This window comes from Lissotriton vulgaris, unplaced genomic scaffold (genome assembly GCF_964263255.1).
Source record: "Lissotriton vulgaris unplaced genomic scaffold, aLisVul1.2 SCAFFOLD_4937, whole genome shotgun sequence".
Taxonomy (NCBI): Eukaryota; Metazoa; Chordata; class Amphibia; order Caudata; family Salamandridae; genus Lissotriton; species Lissotriton vulgaris.
In genome coordinates this window covers 95822-116904 of record NW_028254939.1, presented here as the reverse complement: position 1 = coordinate 116904, position 21083 = coordinate 95822, and the positions used below count along the sequence as shown (strand labels likewise).

The 21083-nt window shown below is 43.0% G+C and overlaps 1 pseudogene across 6 annotated transcripts in view; it reads right to left on the bottom strand.

Moving 5' to 3' along the window:
- Positions 1 to 1201: 1201 nt before the first annotated feature.
- Positions 1202 to 21083, bottom strand: part of LOC147659367 (epidermal differentiation-specific protein pseudogene) — a 115535-nt pseudogene continuing 95653 nt past the window's right edge. For 4 of the 6 annotated variants that reach the window (XR_015307273.1, XR_015307275.1, XR_015307274.1 and 1 more), the window contains 2 exons: positions 10123 to 10213; positions 1202 to 2911 (listed from right to left, as the gene is read on the bottom strand). The product of XR_015307273.1 is annotated as an epidermal differentiation-specific protein pseudogene, transcript variant X1 (transcript). The remainder of the gene's footprint in view (positions 2912 to 10122; positions 10214 to 21083) is intronic. The other 2 variants (XR_015307278.1, XR_015307277.1) reach the window with 1 other exon arrangement.

Genomic DNA, 21083 nt, shown 5'->3' with positions numbered 1-21083 from the left:
AGATCATTCTTGACTGTCTCCACTTGGATAAATGTTCCCGTATCCCCTGGCTCAACTATATTATCCAGGTATTTAAGGATGTCTTCAATCTTTCTGTGTGTGATAACCCACCCTGTGTTATAGACATCCCTAAGAAAGAGCTCAAACATGTATTCCTGAGGGCTGGTACTGTAAAGCGTATTGCTGCTACCTCTCAGTATTCTACACATGTTTTCTACGATAGGTACAACATGTTAGAATCGGGATTCGCAGGATACCTTAGAATGGTCACCATTCGTTCCCACCAATATGTATTGACAAGATTGCGGATGGGGACTGTTCACTTGCTTGTTGCGTATCCACACATCAAGACCCACACCGTTGCCCCCTGTCCATGTGACGGGATTACAAAGCAAAGCCCGGAGCACTTTTTATTGTTATGCCCTTTTTATCTTCATCTCCGTAAACTATATTTGAAACCATTTTTTAAAAAGTACAATGTATCCACAATCGAAACTGCTATGAGGCTCTTATTTGGACTTGATTCGCAGGACATTTGCTTTTTTACTGCTGTATTCATTTTAAAGTCTGTACACTTGAGGAATAATATGTCCCTTGATACATGATTATTCTAAATCAGTTGTATTTATATGTATTTTATCGATTTATGTATGTATGTACTTTTATGATTATTATCAACAAATGATCGAATAAAGTTTTTGAATTGAATGGATAGTAGTATGCAGGCTTGTGTATATCTGTTTATATATCTGTATGTGTGTGTCTGTGTGTGTTGTGTTTCACAGAGAGCTTTGCATATGTGTGTATGTTTCTGGTTACATGTGTCAGTGTGTATGTGTTTTTTGATTGGGACTGTATATGTGTGCATTTCTTTGTGTAGTTTTGTGAGTTTTGTTTATTGTTTTTGCAAGGATATCCATGTGCATGAGTATGAATGTGCAGCATACAAGGATCTTTGTCCAGACTGTTGTGAGTGAATAATAAAATGAGACGAATGCATAAAATAACATATTATGTGGGATACGTATTCTTGGAGACAGACACCATTTTCCTTCTCTAAAACTGTCACTGTCTCTTGGAAGCTTCAGTCAGTGAGACTGTGCTCTTCAAACTATCCTCTCTAAGACATGTCTTTGTAAATGTTGTGGGCAGAGAAGGCCTCCAATGCAAAAGAAAAGAAGAGACACATGCACACCAGAACTCCTCATCACTGAGGTTTATTTAGTCAGGAGGCATTACAAAAATAACCATACAGGAATCCAAACCCTGATCGTTGACTTGCATTGCAGATTGTAGTAAAGCGAAAACAAAAATGAATACTTAATTATTACATTAGTTATCTTCGCTACCTTCACCATAGTTGTAGGATGTTTAGAAATCGATGATTTGTGTGAATTGACTAGGCTTAAAATAAGATGATAGAAACACTTCATGTACCAGTTTAAGCTGCAGTATGATGGAAGTAAATATTACAAAGAAAATCAAAAAAAGTTACTTCAAATTCAGTGCTATCAATGAACTGCACATAAATATATCTGAATGATTGAAACTTTGAGGAAACATGATGACAGTGAGTATCAAGTCCAAATATGGCATTGATTGTGCTTCTGGTGAGGTTAAATGTATGGCCATCCCATAAAGGAGAAACACCCTTGATGGCTAGGAAGAAGGGATGGGTACAAAGCAACAGTCTCCTGACTAAGGTTGATTTTTGAAGCAATGTCTGGGTACAAGGCACCTATAAATGAAAGGATCCCTCTCAGGCATCTCACTTTAAAGGAAAATACAGTCCCTGAAAAAAGAGCAAACCAATGTCAAGGCATGTGCGCTAAGGTGAAGATAGCGCGATTCCCACTGCGATCAAGCTACGGGAAGGCTCTGCACATCAATAGTGGTTTCTGTACCAGATTGACATCGGTATGTTCCGGTTTCGATACGAGTTGTACCGCCTTGGACGATTTTCAGCTCAACCGGCACTACGAATGTAACCTCCTTGCACATGAAACTGACAGTCACATTCGACCGTGGTGGAGCCTTCACCGGCATGCTCAACTCTGTCTTTTTCCTCATGGTGGATGACTCAGTCTGCCCTTTCTTCACTGTGAAGGTGTTGGACAGCTCTGTATTAATATCGACCACTCCTTTCAGGGTAAATGACGTACCCACCGTGAGTGTTGTCGAATTGCTGAATTCAAAGCTATGGGAGACAAATTTTTCAAACTCTTTGGAAGAAGTAGCAGTGAACTGCTGCTCAACGCTTGATTGGTTTTTGTAATGATACTGATCTATCTGAACATTCCTTTCACTCTCTACCCTTTTCTTGTCCCACAGAATTGTGGCTGTCACAGAGGACGTTCCAGCGTGCAGAGGATACACATGGGAGACTTGATCATTGAATCCAATAGTGCGGTAATTCGCCAAATATTCACCAGCCCTGGCTACAATGCATCTCCCACCTCTATTTATATGCTCGTACAGAGCCCAAGCCCCTCTCTGGACTCTGTGGGAGGATATATTATCATGCATGCCTCCAAACGCGAGATTGGACTCCGCAGTCAGCACTACCGCCTTACCCCCTCCATTGATATGCTCATAGACTGTGATCTGTGGATTGCTCAGGTCATCAGTGATCAGCCTAAGAGAGGTTGCCCCATCATTCATGCTAACTTGTGCATATTCTCCCTCCTCTAGGGGTACGGCTTGTCCCTGATAGTGCAGATGCTCGTACAGGACCCAGGGCTGGCCGACGATCTTCACCGACGAGATGCAGTCATTGAAGTTTTCATTTACCAGATTTGGAACATCTGAAGTAAATGTCTTATACATTCCTTTGAAGTTAGCATGTTCATAGACAGTGATTGTGTTCATGGTCGTAAGCTTCAGAATTTGAAACGTGTGCTCTTCTTTGACCCTGTAACGAGGAACAAAAGAAACACAGTAGAGAAAGATCAAGTAAGATTTTGCGCAAATTCACAGCACTGATTCTTCTCCATGCAAAGAAAAGATTTTATCACCAAAATTGTTACATTCTGAGCCTGTGTTTTGAAAATGGCTTTCCAAACTAAGAGCTGTGTTTACCAATAATTTAGAGGTACCACAGATAGAGCAGTTTGCTCCGGCATATTTTTAGGGTTTATCACCATCGATGCTCATGACCAGCTGAGCTCGTCATGAGGCACGGCGCTCCGGTGCTCATGACGAGTTCAGTTCGTCATGAGCAGTTGGAAAGCTCACACATGGGGATCATTCCCCTGCTGTGCTGAGCGTTCCATGGGAACGGGTGCACCTGTGACGAGCTGAGCTCGTCATGAGCACCGGAGCGCCGTGCCTCATGACGAGCTGAGCTCGTCATGAGCATGCGGGTGCTGTATACGCCCCCCGCCCCCCAGCACAGCGGGGGCATTACCCCCCGCAGTGAAGGGGTTATTAATCTTGTAGCTATCTCATACATAATGGTGTGAGTAAATCACCTGATGAACCAGAAACATTGTCCTGTTCCACTTTAACAGCAAAGATGTTGACTCTTACTCATGATAGAAACAGAGTGGAGGTCAATATCAATTCCCTCTGCAGTAAATCTACTTATACAAGTTACACAAAAGAAAATCATTTTAAATAAAATTGCTCTATGTTTCTCTTTTTCCTCACTTAACACAGCATTAACTGTGAACTAACCGTGTAGAACAAATGTAGGGAGTGGTTCACTATTCAAGAAAAGTATGCGAGATGGAAAGTGGACACATTTTCCACTTTGAAAAACTAGTAAATCAATCTTGGGTTGGCAAAGAATATTTGCAAATAAATGTAATTATATTAGTAGACAGACCCAAGGCACATGCAGAGTAGAATCTAGCCCAATCAATCAATCAGCGAATCTGTATAGCGCGCTACTCACCCGCTAGGGTCTCAAGGCGCTGGGGGGAGGGGGAGTCGCTACTGCTCGAACAGCCAGGTCTTGAGTTGTTTCCTGAAGGAGAGATGGTTCTGGGTCAGCCGTAGGTGGGTGGGGAGGGAGTTCCATGTCTTGGCCGCCAGGTAGGAGAAGGATCTTCCTCCGGCGGAGGTTCTACGAATTCGTGGGACGGTGGCGAGGGCGAGGCTGGCGGATCGGAGCTGGCGGGTGGGTGTGTAGAATGTGAGGCGGCTGTTGAGGTATTTGGGGCCCATGTCGTGGAGAGCCTTGTGTGTGTGGGTGAGGAGTCTGAACGTAATCCTCTTGCTGACAAGGAGCCAGTGCAGATCTTTCAGATGGGCAGAGATGTGGCCGTGACGGGGGGTGTCGAGGATGAGTCGTGCAGAAGGGTTCTGTATCCGTTGGAGTCTTTTCTGGAGTTTGGCTGTGGTACCAGCGTAGAGGGTGTCCCCGTAGTCCAGTCGGATGGTGATGAGGGCCTGGATGGCCATCTTCCTGGTTTCGGTGGGGATCCACTGGAAGATCTTTCGGAGCATGCGCAGGGTGTTGAAACAGGATGACTAGACGGCGTTGACTTGCTTGGTCATCGTGAGGGAGGAGTCCAGGATGAAGCCCAGGTTGCGTACCTGGTCCGTTGGCTTGGGGGCGGTGCCCAGGGCAGGGGGCCACCAGGAGTTGTCCCAGGTGGAAGGGGACGGTCCCTGGATGAGGACTTCTGTCTTGTCTGAGTTCAGTTTCAGACGGCTGAGCGTCATCCATTCCGCGACGTCTTTCATTCCTTCCTGGAGGCTGGCTCTGGCGGTGGCGGGGTCGTTGGTGAGGGAGAGGATTAGCTGGGTGTCGTCAGCGTAGGAAATGATGTTTAGGTTGTGTTGGCGTGCGATGGCTGCGAGGGGACTCATGTAGACGTTGAAGAGGGTGGGGCTGAGCGAGGATCCTTGCAGAACGCCACAGATGACTTCGGTGGCCGTGGATCGGAACGGGGGGGGCAGACTCTCTGGGTTCTTCCGGCGAGGATCCACTCCAAGGCCGTTCCTTGTATTCCGGTGTTGCTGAGGTGCTGTATCAGGGTGCGATGGCATACGGTGTCTAAGGCTGCTGAGAGGTCCAGGAGGATGCGGGCAGCTGTTTCCCCATTGTCGAGCAGGGACCTGATGTCGTCGGTGGCTGCGATGAGGGCGGTCTCGGTGCTGTGGTTTGCTCGGTAACCGGACTGCGAGGGATCGAGGGATAAGTTTGTCTCGAGAAAGGCGGAGAGTTGTTTGTTGATGGTCTTCTCAATGACTTTGGCAGGAAAAGGGAGGAGCGAGATGGGGTGGAAGTTCTTGAGGTCCGTGGAGTCCGCGGTGGGTTTCTTTAGGAGGGCGCTGAGCTCGGCATGTTTCCAGCTCTCCGGGAAGGTGGCGGATGCGAAGGAGCTGTTAATGATGTCTCGGAGTTGGGGTGCGATGATGGAGTCGGCTTTGATGAAGACCTGGTGTGGACAGGGGTCGGTTGGGGAGCCGGAGTGGATGGTGTTCATCGTGCGGGTGGTGTCTTCGGTGCTGACCGGGGTCCAGGTGCAGAGGGTGGTGGTGGGGGGCGCTGGTACGGAGGTTGGGTGCGTGGTCTGTGCGCCGAAGCTGTTGTGTATGTCGGCGATCTTGCGGTGAAAGAACGAGGTGAGTGAGTCGCAGAGGTCTTGCGGGGTGTGATGTCGTTGTTGCAGGCACAGGGGTTGGATAGCTCTTTAACGATGCTGAAGAGTTCCTTGCTGATGTGGGTGTTGTTGTCCAGTCGTTCTTTGAATGTTGTCCTTTTGGTGGTGCGGATCAGCTGGTGGTGTTTGCGGGTGGCGTTCTTGAGGGCTGTCATGTTTTCTGTTGTCTGGTCGTGGCGCCAGCCTTTCTCGAGGGTGCAGCAGGTCTTCTTGGAGTTTTTGAGGTCGTTGGTGAACCATGAGACTTTCTTGCTGCCTGGTCTGCTGGAGGGGGGGGTTCTTCAGTGGTGCGAGTTCATCAGCGCAGTTGGCCAGCCTCTGTGTGAGGTTGCGGGCTGCTTCGTTGGGGTCCGTCATGTTGGTGGGAGGGTCCAGGCTGAGGGAGGTGGTGAGTTGGTTGGCGGTGATCTTGCTCCAGCTTCTGTGGGGAATCTGTTGTGGCTGGTGGTGGGTTGTGGTTCTCCTGAAGTTGAAGTGGACGCAGCTGTGATCTGTCCAGTGTAGTCCGGTGGAGTGGCTGAAGGAGATGTGCTTGCTAGAGGAGAAGATGGGGTCTGGCGTGTGGCCGGCGTAGTGGGTGGGGGTGTTCACCAGTTGCTTGAGTCCGAGGTTGTCCAGCAGGGTGGTGGTGTTGCTGTCATTGTTGTTCTCCATGTGGAAGTTGAGGTCCCAAGCAAAGGCAAAACCTGATTCAGGTATTTTAGTCAAATTTTACCTGATGTTCTGTCTAAGGAAAACTGTGTTTTCAAAACTGGAGAGATTCCACTAATTTCCCATAGGATGTGTCGGATCAGATGTCACTCTTGCTGTATCACTGTGCCATGCTTCTCCTAATTTAATCACGACTGACTGTCTCCTAATATGTTTTTCTGCTCAGGAGTCTTGTGACCTGCTTTTCTGTCATTTGCCCAATTGATTTTGATATTGTGTTCCTATGCAGAGTACTTGACTCTGTATGGATGAAATTTAACCCCAAGTTTACCTTACACAAAGAGAGAATACTATTCCCTCTTCCAGGCCCTCGAAGAACTGTAGCCAATGGCAACCAAATATTTCATTGGGTTTCAGAATGTTCTGTCTGTAACTTAATTTGAAGGATGACCTTGAGGAGCAAAGACACCTGGAACAATATCTTGCATACTCCCATACTATTGCCATTTCTGTTATGCTAGTGTGCCTTATGGGATGATTGTAGTTAGTGTTATTGCACAGCTATAATACATTGGCTTTAACAATTGCTTTTTACCATAGTGGATTACACCTATGCTCTTCCTGACTGCAGGAAGCGTGACCTATCACTTTGTTGCACATACACTACAACTGGGTGGATCTCACAGATGCTAATTGGTGGCTTGGAGGAGCTGCACCTTTCAATGGGTTGCTCTGAAACTGCACCTGGCTGGTATCCAATAACACTTAATAACTAGGGGATTTGGAGATCTGTGCCTTCTAGTTTATTTGTGTCTGAGGGTCTGATTACAAGTGTGGTGGTCCTGGAGTGGGCTGCCACACCACCGCCCGCTCTAGGACCGCCTGCCTGCTGGATTATTCGTTTTTCGTGGCCTGGCAGGGGCATGGCGGTACTTTTCGAAGGCACCTATGTATGCCTTAGAAAAGGTACTGCCACAGGACCCCCCGCAGCATGTTACGGCACGTCATGGACAGTGAAGTCTATGCCGTGCTAGAACCGGGGGTGCATGCATATAGGGAGGCCCATGCATGGGGCACGGGAAGCCCTGTAGGACCCCTTTGTTTAATGACTGCCAATAGTATGGAGGAAGAACCTCAGTGGCACTGCTGGCCGTCCTGAAACGTGTAATGTGCATGGCAGTGCCGCAGCAGCACCGCTCACATATTATGAGCCCCCAAATGACCAGGGGCCCACCAGGGATCATGGTTCCCTGGCAGTTGTGACAGTGCTATGACAGTCCGACTGCCAAAGTTGTAATGCAGCGGTTGACCCGCTGATGTGGTGGTTGAAAACCAACACCGTGCCCCAGCGAGTCTAGTGGTCCTCGGACTGCCAGACACATATTAAGGCCCTAAGTCTCCCGTTCCGTATAGACTATTGTTAGCCTGCAGTTTGGGAAAATTGCTCCTTTTGAGCGTTACACCTGCACCACTACTAGATCACCTCATCAGCGATGACTAGCTGGTGATTTAGGGAACCTTACCTGGACCTTCTAATCTGCATTGCCACTCTGCAGGTAATCAGCTCAAATTTTCAAAATGTTGCTGCCTGGGATCTCATTTTTCATAGTGGTAATTTCCTTACAACCATGCTTCTTCTTGTAATGTTCCCTCCTCTCATTCTGTTCTACATCTTCACGTCATGCTTTGCACCATCCCTTTCTGGCAACAGGTTAACTCTCCTTTACCCCAACTCTCCATACCTTACAAGTAACCCTCTTCCCTCATTACTACTCCCTGGATCTCCCCACTCCTCTCACACTCTCCTCTCTTCTCAACTGCCCAGTCCTTTTCTCCCCTTGACCAACTCAGGATCATTCTTCTAATTCACTTGCCTCCTCTCGCGAAACGTTTTCTCCCACACTCTCGACACGCCTTCTTGCAACTTGCCTTACTCCTCCCTCAACCCTGCACCAGTCTAGAAACACTACCCAAAAGAAGCGGATTGTTCTCCACTTCACACCTCAAGTTCAGATTTTCTCTTCTTCACTGAAGAATATTAGGCTGATTACATTATTCCTGCCTTTCATGAGTTTTACTCTTCAGTCACACAGTCCTCATGTGACCTTCTATGAAGCCATGCAGAAAAGTTGTAGTCATCCTTAAGAAGTCCTTATCCACCTCCAGCTACTTAGAGTGTTCATCCAAGAATGCAGAGCTTTACTCATCAATGGTCTACCTTCTCCATCCAGTGCTTTTTGATTTCTATTGAGTTACACATGGCCTCTGAACCATCCAGCCTTCTTTGGCACCATTGCAGATGTCACCACTTTTACATCCGGAAGTCTAGAATATCTGGGTTGACAAACAATACTGTACCCACATCCGATGATGGTTAGGAACTTAGCTTGGACAACATCCACCTTATCTTTAATGTTACTCACATACAGCTGTTAACATCCCTGCCAAAATCTTTGTTCCACTGGGACACATCACCATCATAGCAAATCGTACCATCACCTTAAGTCACAACCACCGCCTTCACTTTAAATACAAATTGTGTTCTATGACTATCACTTCACACAAGCAGTGATTGGCTGAACCTCACCTCCCTTCAGTCAGAGCCAATGAATTTGATGAACTTTGCTAAGCCTGGTTCACCTGGTGAAAATCCTCCTCTCTGCCTCTTCTGCCTTCCCTGTGAGAGTCTTTATCAAGAAACTCATCTGCCAGGATCTTCAGTGATCACAGGGCCGACTACATTAAACTGACCAGTTTCTGACCAGTCTCTAGTGTATTTTTCTTGGTAAGCTCATCAAAGCTTCTGTTGTCCCCTTTGAACCCATCTTATACTCCATCAGTGGACACCACTGTAAACAAATGGAGTGCTTCTGCTGGCTTCTCTTCGGTATTTACCATGGTGTCCCACACACCCTCCTTCATGCAGGTCTGACCTCCAGATTTATGATATCATCCTAGAAAGCATTCCTTCATACCTCACCAAAAGGTACATCATCATCAACAACACATGAGCAATCTCAAATCTCAGTCATTAGAGCTCCACATTAGTGCATGTGGCAGAAGCTTCTTCTTCATGTCCCCATTGACCTACATTCTTCCAATTAAAATTCACTTATCGTCTCAGACAAGGATTCATTAGTTGTAAAAAGTTTACAATTAATTTCCCATTATTTGTGTTAACAATATTTAGACATATATGTTTTTATTTATAATCTGAAATACAACCCATCATTTGAATATCACCAGCATAGTTTTTGAAATTGATTCTTAGGTTAAACAGTAGCTGTGGGGAGTCTGAAAGTGGTTATAAAGAGGGTTGGGCACAGACATGATCCTGGAAGCACCAGTATTGGCCCTTTACAAGTTTAGTTGATTCCCGTCCCACTCCAACTCCAACCTTACATTCAGGGAGGAAAGACTTCAACCAATTTAGCTACACAACTACTGACACCCTGCAATCCACACCAGTCTATCTGACATCATGAGATTGACAAGCAAGTCACAAATCCTCTTAATGGCAAGTTCATTAACAATGTGAAGCTAAGCTTTGCCCCTGAAGGGCTGCCCACACATGAAACAAGAAGCAACAAATCATGCAACTGGAAAACAAACAAAAAATAACCTTCCTCTGACAATCAATTCATAAAATAAAAGAATTACTGCAGTACAACAACATTATCTCAGTTGAGATCTGGAAGATTGAACAATACTTTCTCTCAAGTCTCACCAGAGCTGGCTCTATAGTGAGACTTAGGCAGTCAGCATGGAAGCCATGGCCCTTTTAGTCCTCATCACTCCCTGAGTATTTGCTTCCTAATAGGGAACCTATGACACAAGGACCTAAAGCTATCACACTTACCTCTCCACAAGATGGTTTGCAAATGACTTAAGTGGCTTCCAGAGGACTCCTGGTGGCTCTTACACCGGACAGCTGACAATGATGGCTGGATCTATAAGGAGAAGAACAACAATGTAAACAATTTAAAATGTTAAGATAGTATATGGATGGCGCATATATTAAATAAACAGTCTTTTGGAAGAAGGCCTCAGGTCCTGCTGCCAGTTTTAGAATGTTTATGAGGGAATCAGAACGTTTTTTACTGCATTGAGACTAGTGTAAAGGGCATTACATGCAATAGAAGTAACTATGTCACATTCTTTTGGCCAAACAGTTCCAGAAAATGAGACATTGCAAATGTGTTTTGTTGTACAGAGAGTGCTCATGTCTTATGTCAAGATCAGTAGTGAGCAGCAAAGTGATGGTGGGATGCTTGAATTAATTATAGCCACTTGTAATGTTCCTGGCTATATGCATTCTATCAGTTTATGCACAATATGCTACCTCAGTCTAGACCAACCCACATGCAAATCGGCCTTCATCCCACTCTACTAAGAACAGTTCAACCTGAACTGCCAAGCAAGGTCCTCTGAAAATGAAAACAAAAGCAATCCAAGATCGGTTTCAACCTAGTTGGTTCTCTTCAGTGAGTTACAGCTTGCTTCCAGTAGCACAGTGAGTTTGGGACACCCGTTTGGGCATACTTAATGCACTTTGGGCCTGGTTATGAGAGGCAACGAATCATATGTGTGTAAATCAGTGTATAGAAAATGTTACATAAAGCAAAGGAGACAACAAGGTGTAGGATTTACATGTCTTCCATACAGATAAGCACTTTTTAAAAGTGGTTGGTCTGGAGTGGAAAAAATCCAGGATTCAGAACATCACACAGAGGTTAAGCTTACTTTAATAACAATAATGTATTTCTACCCTAACAAAACCTTTTTTAGCAACATCAGGATAATGAAAGACTGGGAAAAAACATAACTTTCTAACCTGTACCAGGCAATTTGCATTCAACTCTTTGATGGCAGTTCACAGCTCAATGTGTTAGAATATGATTGTGACTTATGAACTGCGCAGTAACAAAAGAACCTTTGTAACAAAAGCTTTAAACCATTGAACTATGCACATAAAATGCTCTTCCTTGATATGTAGGGTACATGTTTTTTGCAGCAGGCACATTAACCCTGTGTGCTACCTTAGATGCGTCCTCCCATCTCTCTCTATGAGGTATGTTAATCACCAGAATCATCTTTACAGTTTCTATTGTTGCCTGACAATTTCTGGTTATAGAAGGAACTTTTCCGTGTGTTAAAACCTCTGCGCTGCTGCAAAACCGGCCCTTACTAACAAAATCAGTTGCCTACCCTTTTAGTCTCCTGAGGAAATGCCTGATGCCCAGTATTGCCAGTTCGGCCTTGGATGAGATCACAATCCCACAAGAGAAGCAAACAAACAGGAGCCTCGCACTGACCCAACTGTCCAGTTATAAATTATTTTTTTACCCCAAATTTCCCAAAAGTTACAGAATGGATTCACACCATAGCCTCTCTGTTCCTTCCAACACATCTCACATGATGAATTTATGGACCTGGTCAAGCAAGCATGCCTGCCAGCAGCCCTTCTGACCCGTGTCCCCCACAAACTTTCAAGACAATTCTTGTAAATACCTCTGATGCCACTCCAGTAAGAGGAATTATCAATGATTCCTTAACTACTGGAATATTTCCAGAAAAACTCAAAAAGTCACACATACGCCCTTTACTGAAGAAAACAAACTTGAACCCGCTGAACCCTGACAACTACAGACCCATTACAAATGGACCTTTCCTGGGCAAACTTATAGGAAGAGCAGCGTTTGCCCAAATGTCACAATTCATTGAAGAGAATGACATACTTTCAGACTTCCAAACAGGAATCCATCTAGGAAAAGGCATTGAATCTGACCTCCTTGCCATCTGGGATGACCTGAAGAATACAGTAGACCGCAACGGGGTTGCTGCGCTACTCCTCTTGGACCTCTCGACTGCCTTTGACACAGTTGACCATGACACTCTGAAACAAAGCCTCTATGAAGCCGGCATAGAGGGAACTGCTCCAGACTGGATCGCGTCCTACCGTCGAAATAGAATTAATGTCATCCATACTCCACCTTTCTCTTCCAAACCATACTCCACAAAAGCAACAGTCCCTCAAGGCTCTATCATGCCGCCCATGCTTTGCGACATCTACTGAAGTCATTACTGGTACTGATCAATACATTTCACCTCACGTGCTATAACTATGCAGATGACAAGCAAATACTCCTGCAACTGGAATGCCCCAAAGAAATTGAAAAATCCCCAATTTTCAGTTGTCTCAGAGCCGTGGATCAGTGGATGACTTGGAGCCATCTCAAATAGAATGCTTTCAAAATGGAAATACTCACGTGTGGCGATTGGAAACATTATGACCCGTTTGCTCCCTGGCCTGATGAACTGGGATCACTGCATACAGTATCGAAGGAAGTAAGAAACCTCAGAATGCCCACGGACTCCCAGCTAGGAAGATCAAGCTTTGTCACTATAAAAACGCTGCAACACATTTTTCCTCATTTGGGATTTCCACACAAGGTCCAAGCTACCATCTCCCTCGTTCTGTCCAAAGCCGATTACGCCAATAGCCACTACCATGAATCACCTTTAACAACCATGAAAAGAATACAACGTATTCAGAACGCGGCTGCCAGACTACTCTTGCATATCAAACCACAAGGCCACATCTCAACTGCCTTGAAGGCCCTGTGTTGGTCACCAGTTGCCAGAAGAACCACGTTCAAGCTACTTTGTATCACCCACAAAGCAATACATGGACTGGGACCGCTCTTCACCAGGAATAAAATCACCATATACATTTAACAAAGGAACCTCCGCTCTAAAGGGGCGTCTCGCATCAAAATCCCACCATATAAGAAAAAAAACATGGGTGGCACATACTTCTCTGTTTAAGCAGCCAAACTATGAAACTCTTTTACCCCAACATAAGAACCACTGACAACCACCTTATCTTCAGAAAACTACTCAAGAATTAGCTCTTGCCCTCAGAAGCACCATACGCAAATAGAAATTCACAGCATATCCCGCTGTATATAAGGATTTATTTTTGCTATAGATATGTACCTATGTTTGTGTATTGCTGTGTATAAACATGTAGAATGATTGTGTTGTAAAAAAAAATCATCTTTGGTCTACATGTACTGTTCTTGCTTCCATGTGCATCTATGTACCTTCCATGTACTTGGATCTGTGTGTTTGGTTCTTTTCTCCTAAAAAAAGCATATCCAATGCACTACCCTATTTCTCATTCTGTATCTCTATCAATATATTTAATCTACATATACTTACCTCCTTTAGGCATCTATATCCTTTCCATGTACTTATGGATCTATATATTTATCACTTTCTTCTAATTTAGCATTTTCAATGCACTACCCTATTTCTCAGCCTATACTTCTCTCAATATACCTTCTAGCCCAACTTTCTGACTCATCTCAAACTTCTTTCTACAACTCTTTCCAATGCACTACCCTATATATATCTATCGATATATCCTCTACATCCACTCTCTCATTTATCCCAATCCCCATACCACTACTAGGATCCCCAAAATAACCCTTTCTAGACTCTCTCTACTGTACCCCTCCTTGCATCATCTACCCTTCTCTATACCAAATCCCCCACTCAAATTACCTCTTATTTCACTATACTAATTTTCAACACTAATCCTTTATGGGTTCAGGAGTAGCATGATCCTCGCCAGAAAAGCGATTCAACACCCATCAGGGGTAACAGGTGCTATATGAATGCAAACCTTTCTTCCCCTTCCATCCCTCCGCTATCCTTCTCCCTCCAAATAACTGGCTAATATCCACCACTCAAATTACTTTCATATTTCACCATACTAATTCAACACTAATCCTTTATGGGTTTCCGGAGTAGCGTGCTACTTGCCCAAAACAAAAACAAAAAGCGCTTCAAAATCCCTTAAGGGGTAACAAGCGCTATTTAAAAACAAACCTTTTTTCTCTTCTATCCTTCTGCTATCCTTCCGAATCTAAATAACTGACTAACCCATCCACCACTTAACATTTATTTCATGTATCACTATACTAATTCAACACTAATCCTCTATGGGTCCTAGAGTAGCGTGCTGTCCGCTGAAAACGCGCTTTGACGCCTTGTCAGGGGTAGTAAGCGCTATATAAATGCAATTACAATACAATACAATTACAATATCACTGAAAGCACAATCTAGATTCCTGACAAATTTGGTGAAATTTTGTTCATCAGTATTTTCTGCACCCGTTGTCTAAAGAACCCTATGGGAAATGCATGGGGATTTTAACTTTTCAGACACCCCTTTTTTCTCAGCCCCTGTTACACAGATCACCCGAAACTTTCCAGGAAGGAGTTGAGGTGGCTGAACTATTATTAATACAAATATTTCTTTTACGTTATACACATTTTTTATTGCCGCGGAAATGAATAAATGAGTATAAATGTTAAAAAAATTTAATATAAAAGGAAAAGATAACATTTATATATAATAAAACCATAAGAAATATAAACAATTCAATAGGAAAAAATAGAATAATTAACATAGCCAATAAATAAAATATTAAAAATGTAAACCTCCAAAAAACACTTTTACAAAAAATACTATAAACATTAAAATACATTTTACAAAAAATAAAAAACCTGTAATATAAAATATTAAAAAGTAATGCTCTAAAATATATTTTTGCAATATTATGAAATCTACTGAAGTCTAAGAATATTAAATATGCTATTCCCACTATTTATGCAACAGAAGGGAAAGTGCTGGAATTAGGACGGGTTAGATTTACTATTTCTGCTCCAGTCAATGCAACAGCAGAGAATGGATCGAACTTCGAAAGGGTTATATTTAGTATTCCTACTACAAACAATGCAACAGTAGGGAAAATTTTAAACTGCAAAGTGGTTAATTTCACTATTCCAACTGCAAATTAAACAAAAGTAGGGAGAGTACATCACTGCAAAAACATTACATATACAAGTAACACTATGAATGTGGAAACAATTTTAAACTCAATATAAAAATTACCAATTAATATGAAAATACATATCTGCAAAACAAAACAAAAAAAACTATTAATGAATTCACATAATTACTATTCAATAAAATAATTGTCATTCAATGTTTTATTAATTTCCCACCATATAACCCTACATTCCTAGCAGCCTGCAACTAAAATGTAACAAAAAATAAATAGTACATCATTTACATATTTAAATTCAATTAAATAATTAACAATGAATTACTAACTGTTGAATAATCATTACTTAGGGCCTGATACAGAGTTTGACACTCTCACAGCGGGCTGTCACACAGGTGCCCGCTGCGAGACTGCCAAAACCGTAGTCTGACCACCTGCCAGATTACCTGTTGGATCCGGTGTGGGTGGTCCTGCTGAGGCGGTCCCATGGCTGCTCCTTTCTAAGGCTCAAAGCAGAGCCATAGAAAGGCAGCGGCATGGGAGAGCCGCAGCATGTTCCTACACAGGGAGAAATGAACCTTGTCATGCATTTCCCCGTGTGCAGGAACTGGGGGTGCCAACATCTCTGAACTCATCATCTCACAACAGTTGGACCTCCTGATCCTTACCCAAACTTGGCTCAATGACTTCTCTTCCTCAATGCTCGACATCTTATGCCCTCCTGATTATGACATTATCAGACGTGATAGACTGGTTAAAATGGGAAGGGGCATTGCCTGCATTCATCTCACCAGCCTCAATGTCAAACAGGCTCCAAAGGTGCTGATGTCCTCCTGTGAGCACCTAGTCAGAGAAATCTGGAACAATGGCAAGATTGTCTGTGTGCTCCACACAATATATCATCCACCTAGTAACAATCTGCTCTTCATAGAGCAAATTATGGAGTCTATTTCGTCATGCGCGAACCTTTACACTAGCCATATCTTCCTCTGGGATTTTAACCTTCACTGGAATGACACAAAGTATCCCCGAATATGCTCTTTTAAGGCTTTCCTCTCCAACCTCAACCTCATCCAGGCCTGCAATGGACCCACCCGCATTAAAGGCGCCACCCTGGACCTTATCATAGCTAGAGACAACTTTATACTTCTTGATAACATTATACCCTGTGATTGGTCGGATCATCACCAAATCTCCATTCACATTTTGGAAAAGGTCCTACTTAGACATGGTCAACCGCTTAAAACCAAACAGCTGGTTCAAAATCTAAGAGACATCAACATCAATAATCTAATTACCATTAGCAAGAATCTGCCTCAGCCTCCCCCTAAAATGTCTAACTTAGACGACCTTACGGATCACTACATAAATTCCATGGCATGTGTATATAGCTCTATAGCTCGCAAGCAACTCAAAAAGATTCTGATCAAACAATCCAAACCCTGGTTTAATGGATCCCTAAATGAGGAACTTCACAAACTTCGGCTTTCTGAGAGATTATTGAGAAAATCTCCCTTCCCTTCAAGCCTCGATCAGTTAAGGAGGATGAGAAGCGCATAGAACAAACAGATTTGTGTGCACAATCAGATCACTTCAGGGCCCAGCTTGACAGTGCTAAAAATAGACCCAAGAAACTGTTTGAAATCATCAAACAACAAGCTACTCATAGTACAAACCATATATCGGCACTCATGACTTCCTGCCCCAGTGAGGAGGACTTCTAAGCTCACTTTTCAGAGAAGGCAAGGAAAATTGAACTTGAACTGCAATGTGCCACATCAAACCTGAGGTCCTTGAGCTCCCCTGCATTTGGTGTACCTAAGGCAAGGATTGCATGTTCCCAAGCCATAGTCTGCTCTCCTAAATACAATGCTTCTTGGAATTCTTTTCTGCTCAGGGATGATGCGGATATTGAACTTTCTCTGGCTTCTCTAAAACCCTCTAACCACTTCAGCGATCCTCTTCCCGCTAACCTTCTCAAAGATCTCAATTCAACCATTCTTCCACTCTGGACCCGGATCATCCAAGAATCTCTCTTACAGGGGATGATTCCTGACTGCCTCAAGATAGGGCAAGTCACTCCCCTCCCAAGAAACCGAATGCCCACTTAGCAGATCCCAATCCTTTCCGTCCGGTCACCAACATCATGACATTAGCAAAATTTCTCAAGAAATGCATCCACACACAGCACTACAACCACATTGAGAAATGTCAACTCCTTGACCTTTACCAGTCAGGTTTCAGAGCAGGGCACAGAACTGAAATGCAACTAACTCACATTGTTGATGACGTCATGAGATCCCTTGATCAAGATGTCCCTTGTCTTCTGATTCTTCTTGAGTTGTCCTCAGCACTTGACACTAATCAACATGAAAACTTGATTGCTATTCTTCAACGTAGGATGGGGTTATTGGGCCCTGTCTTAAATTGATTTGCTTCTTTCTTGCATAACCGTACCCCAACAATCGATGGTAACCAATCACTGGCTGTCAGTACCCCAGTCATTATTAGAGTACCTCAAGCTTCTTTATCCTTTTCCTGGAACCTCTTTCCAATCTTCTGAATGGCTCTAGCATTCAATACCATATATATGCTGATGACATCCAAAAGTATTTGAGGATCTTCTCTCCTGATGACATAAAATCTCTAAATGATGCACTTCCAAAAACTCAACATTGGCTAACACATAATCATCTGTCGTTAAATACCCTCAAAACAGAATTCCTTCTGATTTCCCTCCCACAACCATTCTGATCCTACCTAAGACTGGATTAAACAATTCTCTGCACTCAACTGCACCCCTCATGTGGTTGACTCGACTAGATCTTTAGGCATCACCCTGGACAAGTATCTAAATATGCAAGCTCACATTAGTGCCACTATTATGGGTGCCAATCATCAGCTCAACACCCTAAGACAAATCAAGCCATTCATTCCTCCTGACGACATCCAGTCACCACTCCAATCCCTACTTATCTCACGCTTGGAATATTGTTTGGTGACCCTAATTGGCCTTCCTAAAGCTAGATTGGATCCGCTTAGAGCCACTCTTAACGCGTTACTGGCTTAAGAAAACATAACCATATCACTCCAGACTTAATTCAGCTTAACTGGCTATCCCTTGAAGCATGGATTTATTTCAAGATAGCTTGCCTGACGCACAGAGCTATTCATTACAACACCCGTGTCTACCAGCAAAAAAACTTGAGCTATCAGGCTCGAGTCAGAACCTAAGAAGCTCTAATACTCTACTTTTGAAACCACACAAATTCAATAAGAAAAGAACATACAATTGTGCTTTCTCTCTTCTTGCTCCAAGAATTTGGAATGCTCTTCCTCCCAAGATCAGATCCAAATCATCGACTACCTCATTCAAAAAACATGTCAAGTGGTTACTACTGAATGACCATCTACACCAATAGCCCTTATGCCATCTTTAATCCACTTCCATCGGAAGCTTGACAGTCTTTTAACCTGTCACTCAAAATTTGTTATGTTTCTCTTCACAGGTCCTTTTTGATGTACTGCCTGCTGCAACTTTTTTTAGGTACGTCTGGTGTTCTATTTTGTACTGTCCCCATGTTTTAAACCCCTTGCAATGTACCCTACTTTTTACAGTGCTCTGATACCCTTTTTGGACCATGTTCGTGCTTTATAAAACTTTCAAATACATAAATGGAGGTTGGACCGCCACCAAGGTGGTACGCGGATCATCACCACAGATCACCACCACAGACGGCCAAACTAATAATCGGACCTTTAAATAACTACACGGCCTAGACATAGGCATGCGGACATGCAGGCAGGCAGTGATTAAGTGTATGGACTCAAACGAAATTGCTCTAAACGCATCCTTCGTAAAGTTCCTGCTGCTGGTTAAAAGGAAACTCGAAGACGTAACTACTGTAAAACTTAATTGTCTGTAAAGGTCCTGCAATGATAATTTTATGCGATTTTATGCCTTAATATATATTTTAAAAGTTTCTTTTATATGTGCTATGTTGTAAGATTTTAAATAATCATCACAATAAAAATACTTTACTTTACTTTACACGGCCTAGAACCTTAAAATCTTGCAACCCGCAACCAAAATATAATTCAATTAAAGAATTATTCCATCATTTGAATATTTAAAACTCAAATAAATATTTTACAAATACAAGTTAATAGTTAATTAATTATTGCCTAATAAACCTCCCACCCTATGCCCCTACAAAGTTAGCGTCCCACACCTAAATTTTCAGTAAAATTAATCAGTATTCCAGATTTTCCATAATTAAAAATGCATTAAATATATTATTAACATATATTAGTAAATTGTTAATTATGTATTACTTAATTAACTTTTCATCCTATTCCCTTACAAACCTAGCAACTAACAACTAAATTATAAGTAAAATAAGTATTCCATAAATTAAAAATCAATTAAATAATTAATTATTGATTAATTGACAATTCATTTTACTTAACTGCCTGCAAATAACATATAGCAACATAAATCAATATTACATACTTTACATATTAAATATCAATCATATAATAAAATAAAATGCATTATAAAATTCTAATTCAGTTCCCGCCTTCTCTGTCTAAAAAACCAACTATCCGCTAAAACTCTGTAAATCACTATTAAAAATTAAATAAAACATAAATACATAAAACATTCTAATTAACTTAAAACTGCAAGCTTATTTTGAAAAAATAATAACATTCATATAAACAATAGCAGCACATAAATGTAGTATATCAATTAAACACATCCAAGTAATTTTACAACTATATATTTCACCACTATATTATTGAAACCTACAATATATCATCAATATTATTAAAACGCTATTACGTTCCTCAAAAATGATATTCTTGTCAATGATATTTGTGCATTGCAATATTTATATGTCAAGATATTGAGGGACATGGTAAGAGCGTCAGGGCTTGCTTGAGGTGCTTGCATTTTTGATTGGACGGATTCTTCAGTGGCCAGATAGTTTTAAACTTTAAATGACAGAAGGACTGCGTATAAAAAGTAAGTCTGGCATCAGTAAAAAGCCACTGAAACACAAAAAAGTGACAAGAAGTGATGATCATGGAGCTGGTCTCGTGATGGATATGGTGGCAATGAAGCACTTGGGAGCTGACAGTGCAGACACATAGCCCTCAACCTACACAGCTCTACAGTCAGTGGCATTGCATTAGACAAGGTACTGGGACAGAGGCTAGAACATAGGGTGATGTCAGAAAGCATCACATTGGGTGCCATGTGGGTACAGCACTGCTAGGCTGCCCACACATGCAATACCGAGCAACAAACCATGCCTCAGGCACCCAAAAATAAATGTAACCATCCTGTGCAAATGTGGGGTCGATGCAGTACATTGTGAGACTTGGGGCCCTATTACTATCTCAGCGGGATTGGGAGCGATTGACAAGTGTTTGGGGTCCCACCCAGCAAATTCAGATGTGACCACCGTGTAGGCAGCCGGAATCATGGCTTTTTCCATTGCCGCTTTTGCTGTGGCCCAAAAGGGGCGGCAGAACACGCTGCAATGTTTTTAAACATCCATGCACTGTATGCCAGGAACCATACGATGCATAGCACATGGGGTATGGATGTTTGGACGGGTACCACAGGTGTTCCCCAGACCTCATCGCAGAGGGCCACGGGTGATGGGGTCCCTGCTAGGGGCCCTCAATGTCCCTTTCCCACAGATTTTCCATGGTGGTAAGACCCCTATGGTAAGGCTGTTGAAAGGGAACATCGTAATCCCTATGGCAATGCCTGCACTGACACCACCCCTATTGTTGGGAATACAATCCGACTGACGGCCCGACTGGCTCCTTGAGCCCATCAGAAGCATCTGTTGGTCCCTCGGACTGATGAGGTCTAACCGACCGCATCATAATGCCGCAGTCGGACCACTCTGCTAAATGTCGGTTGGACTGCCACTGACTGTCAGTGGCA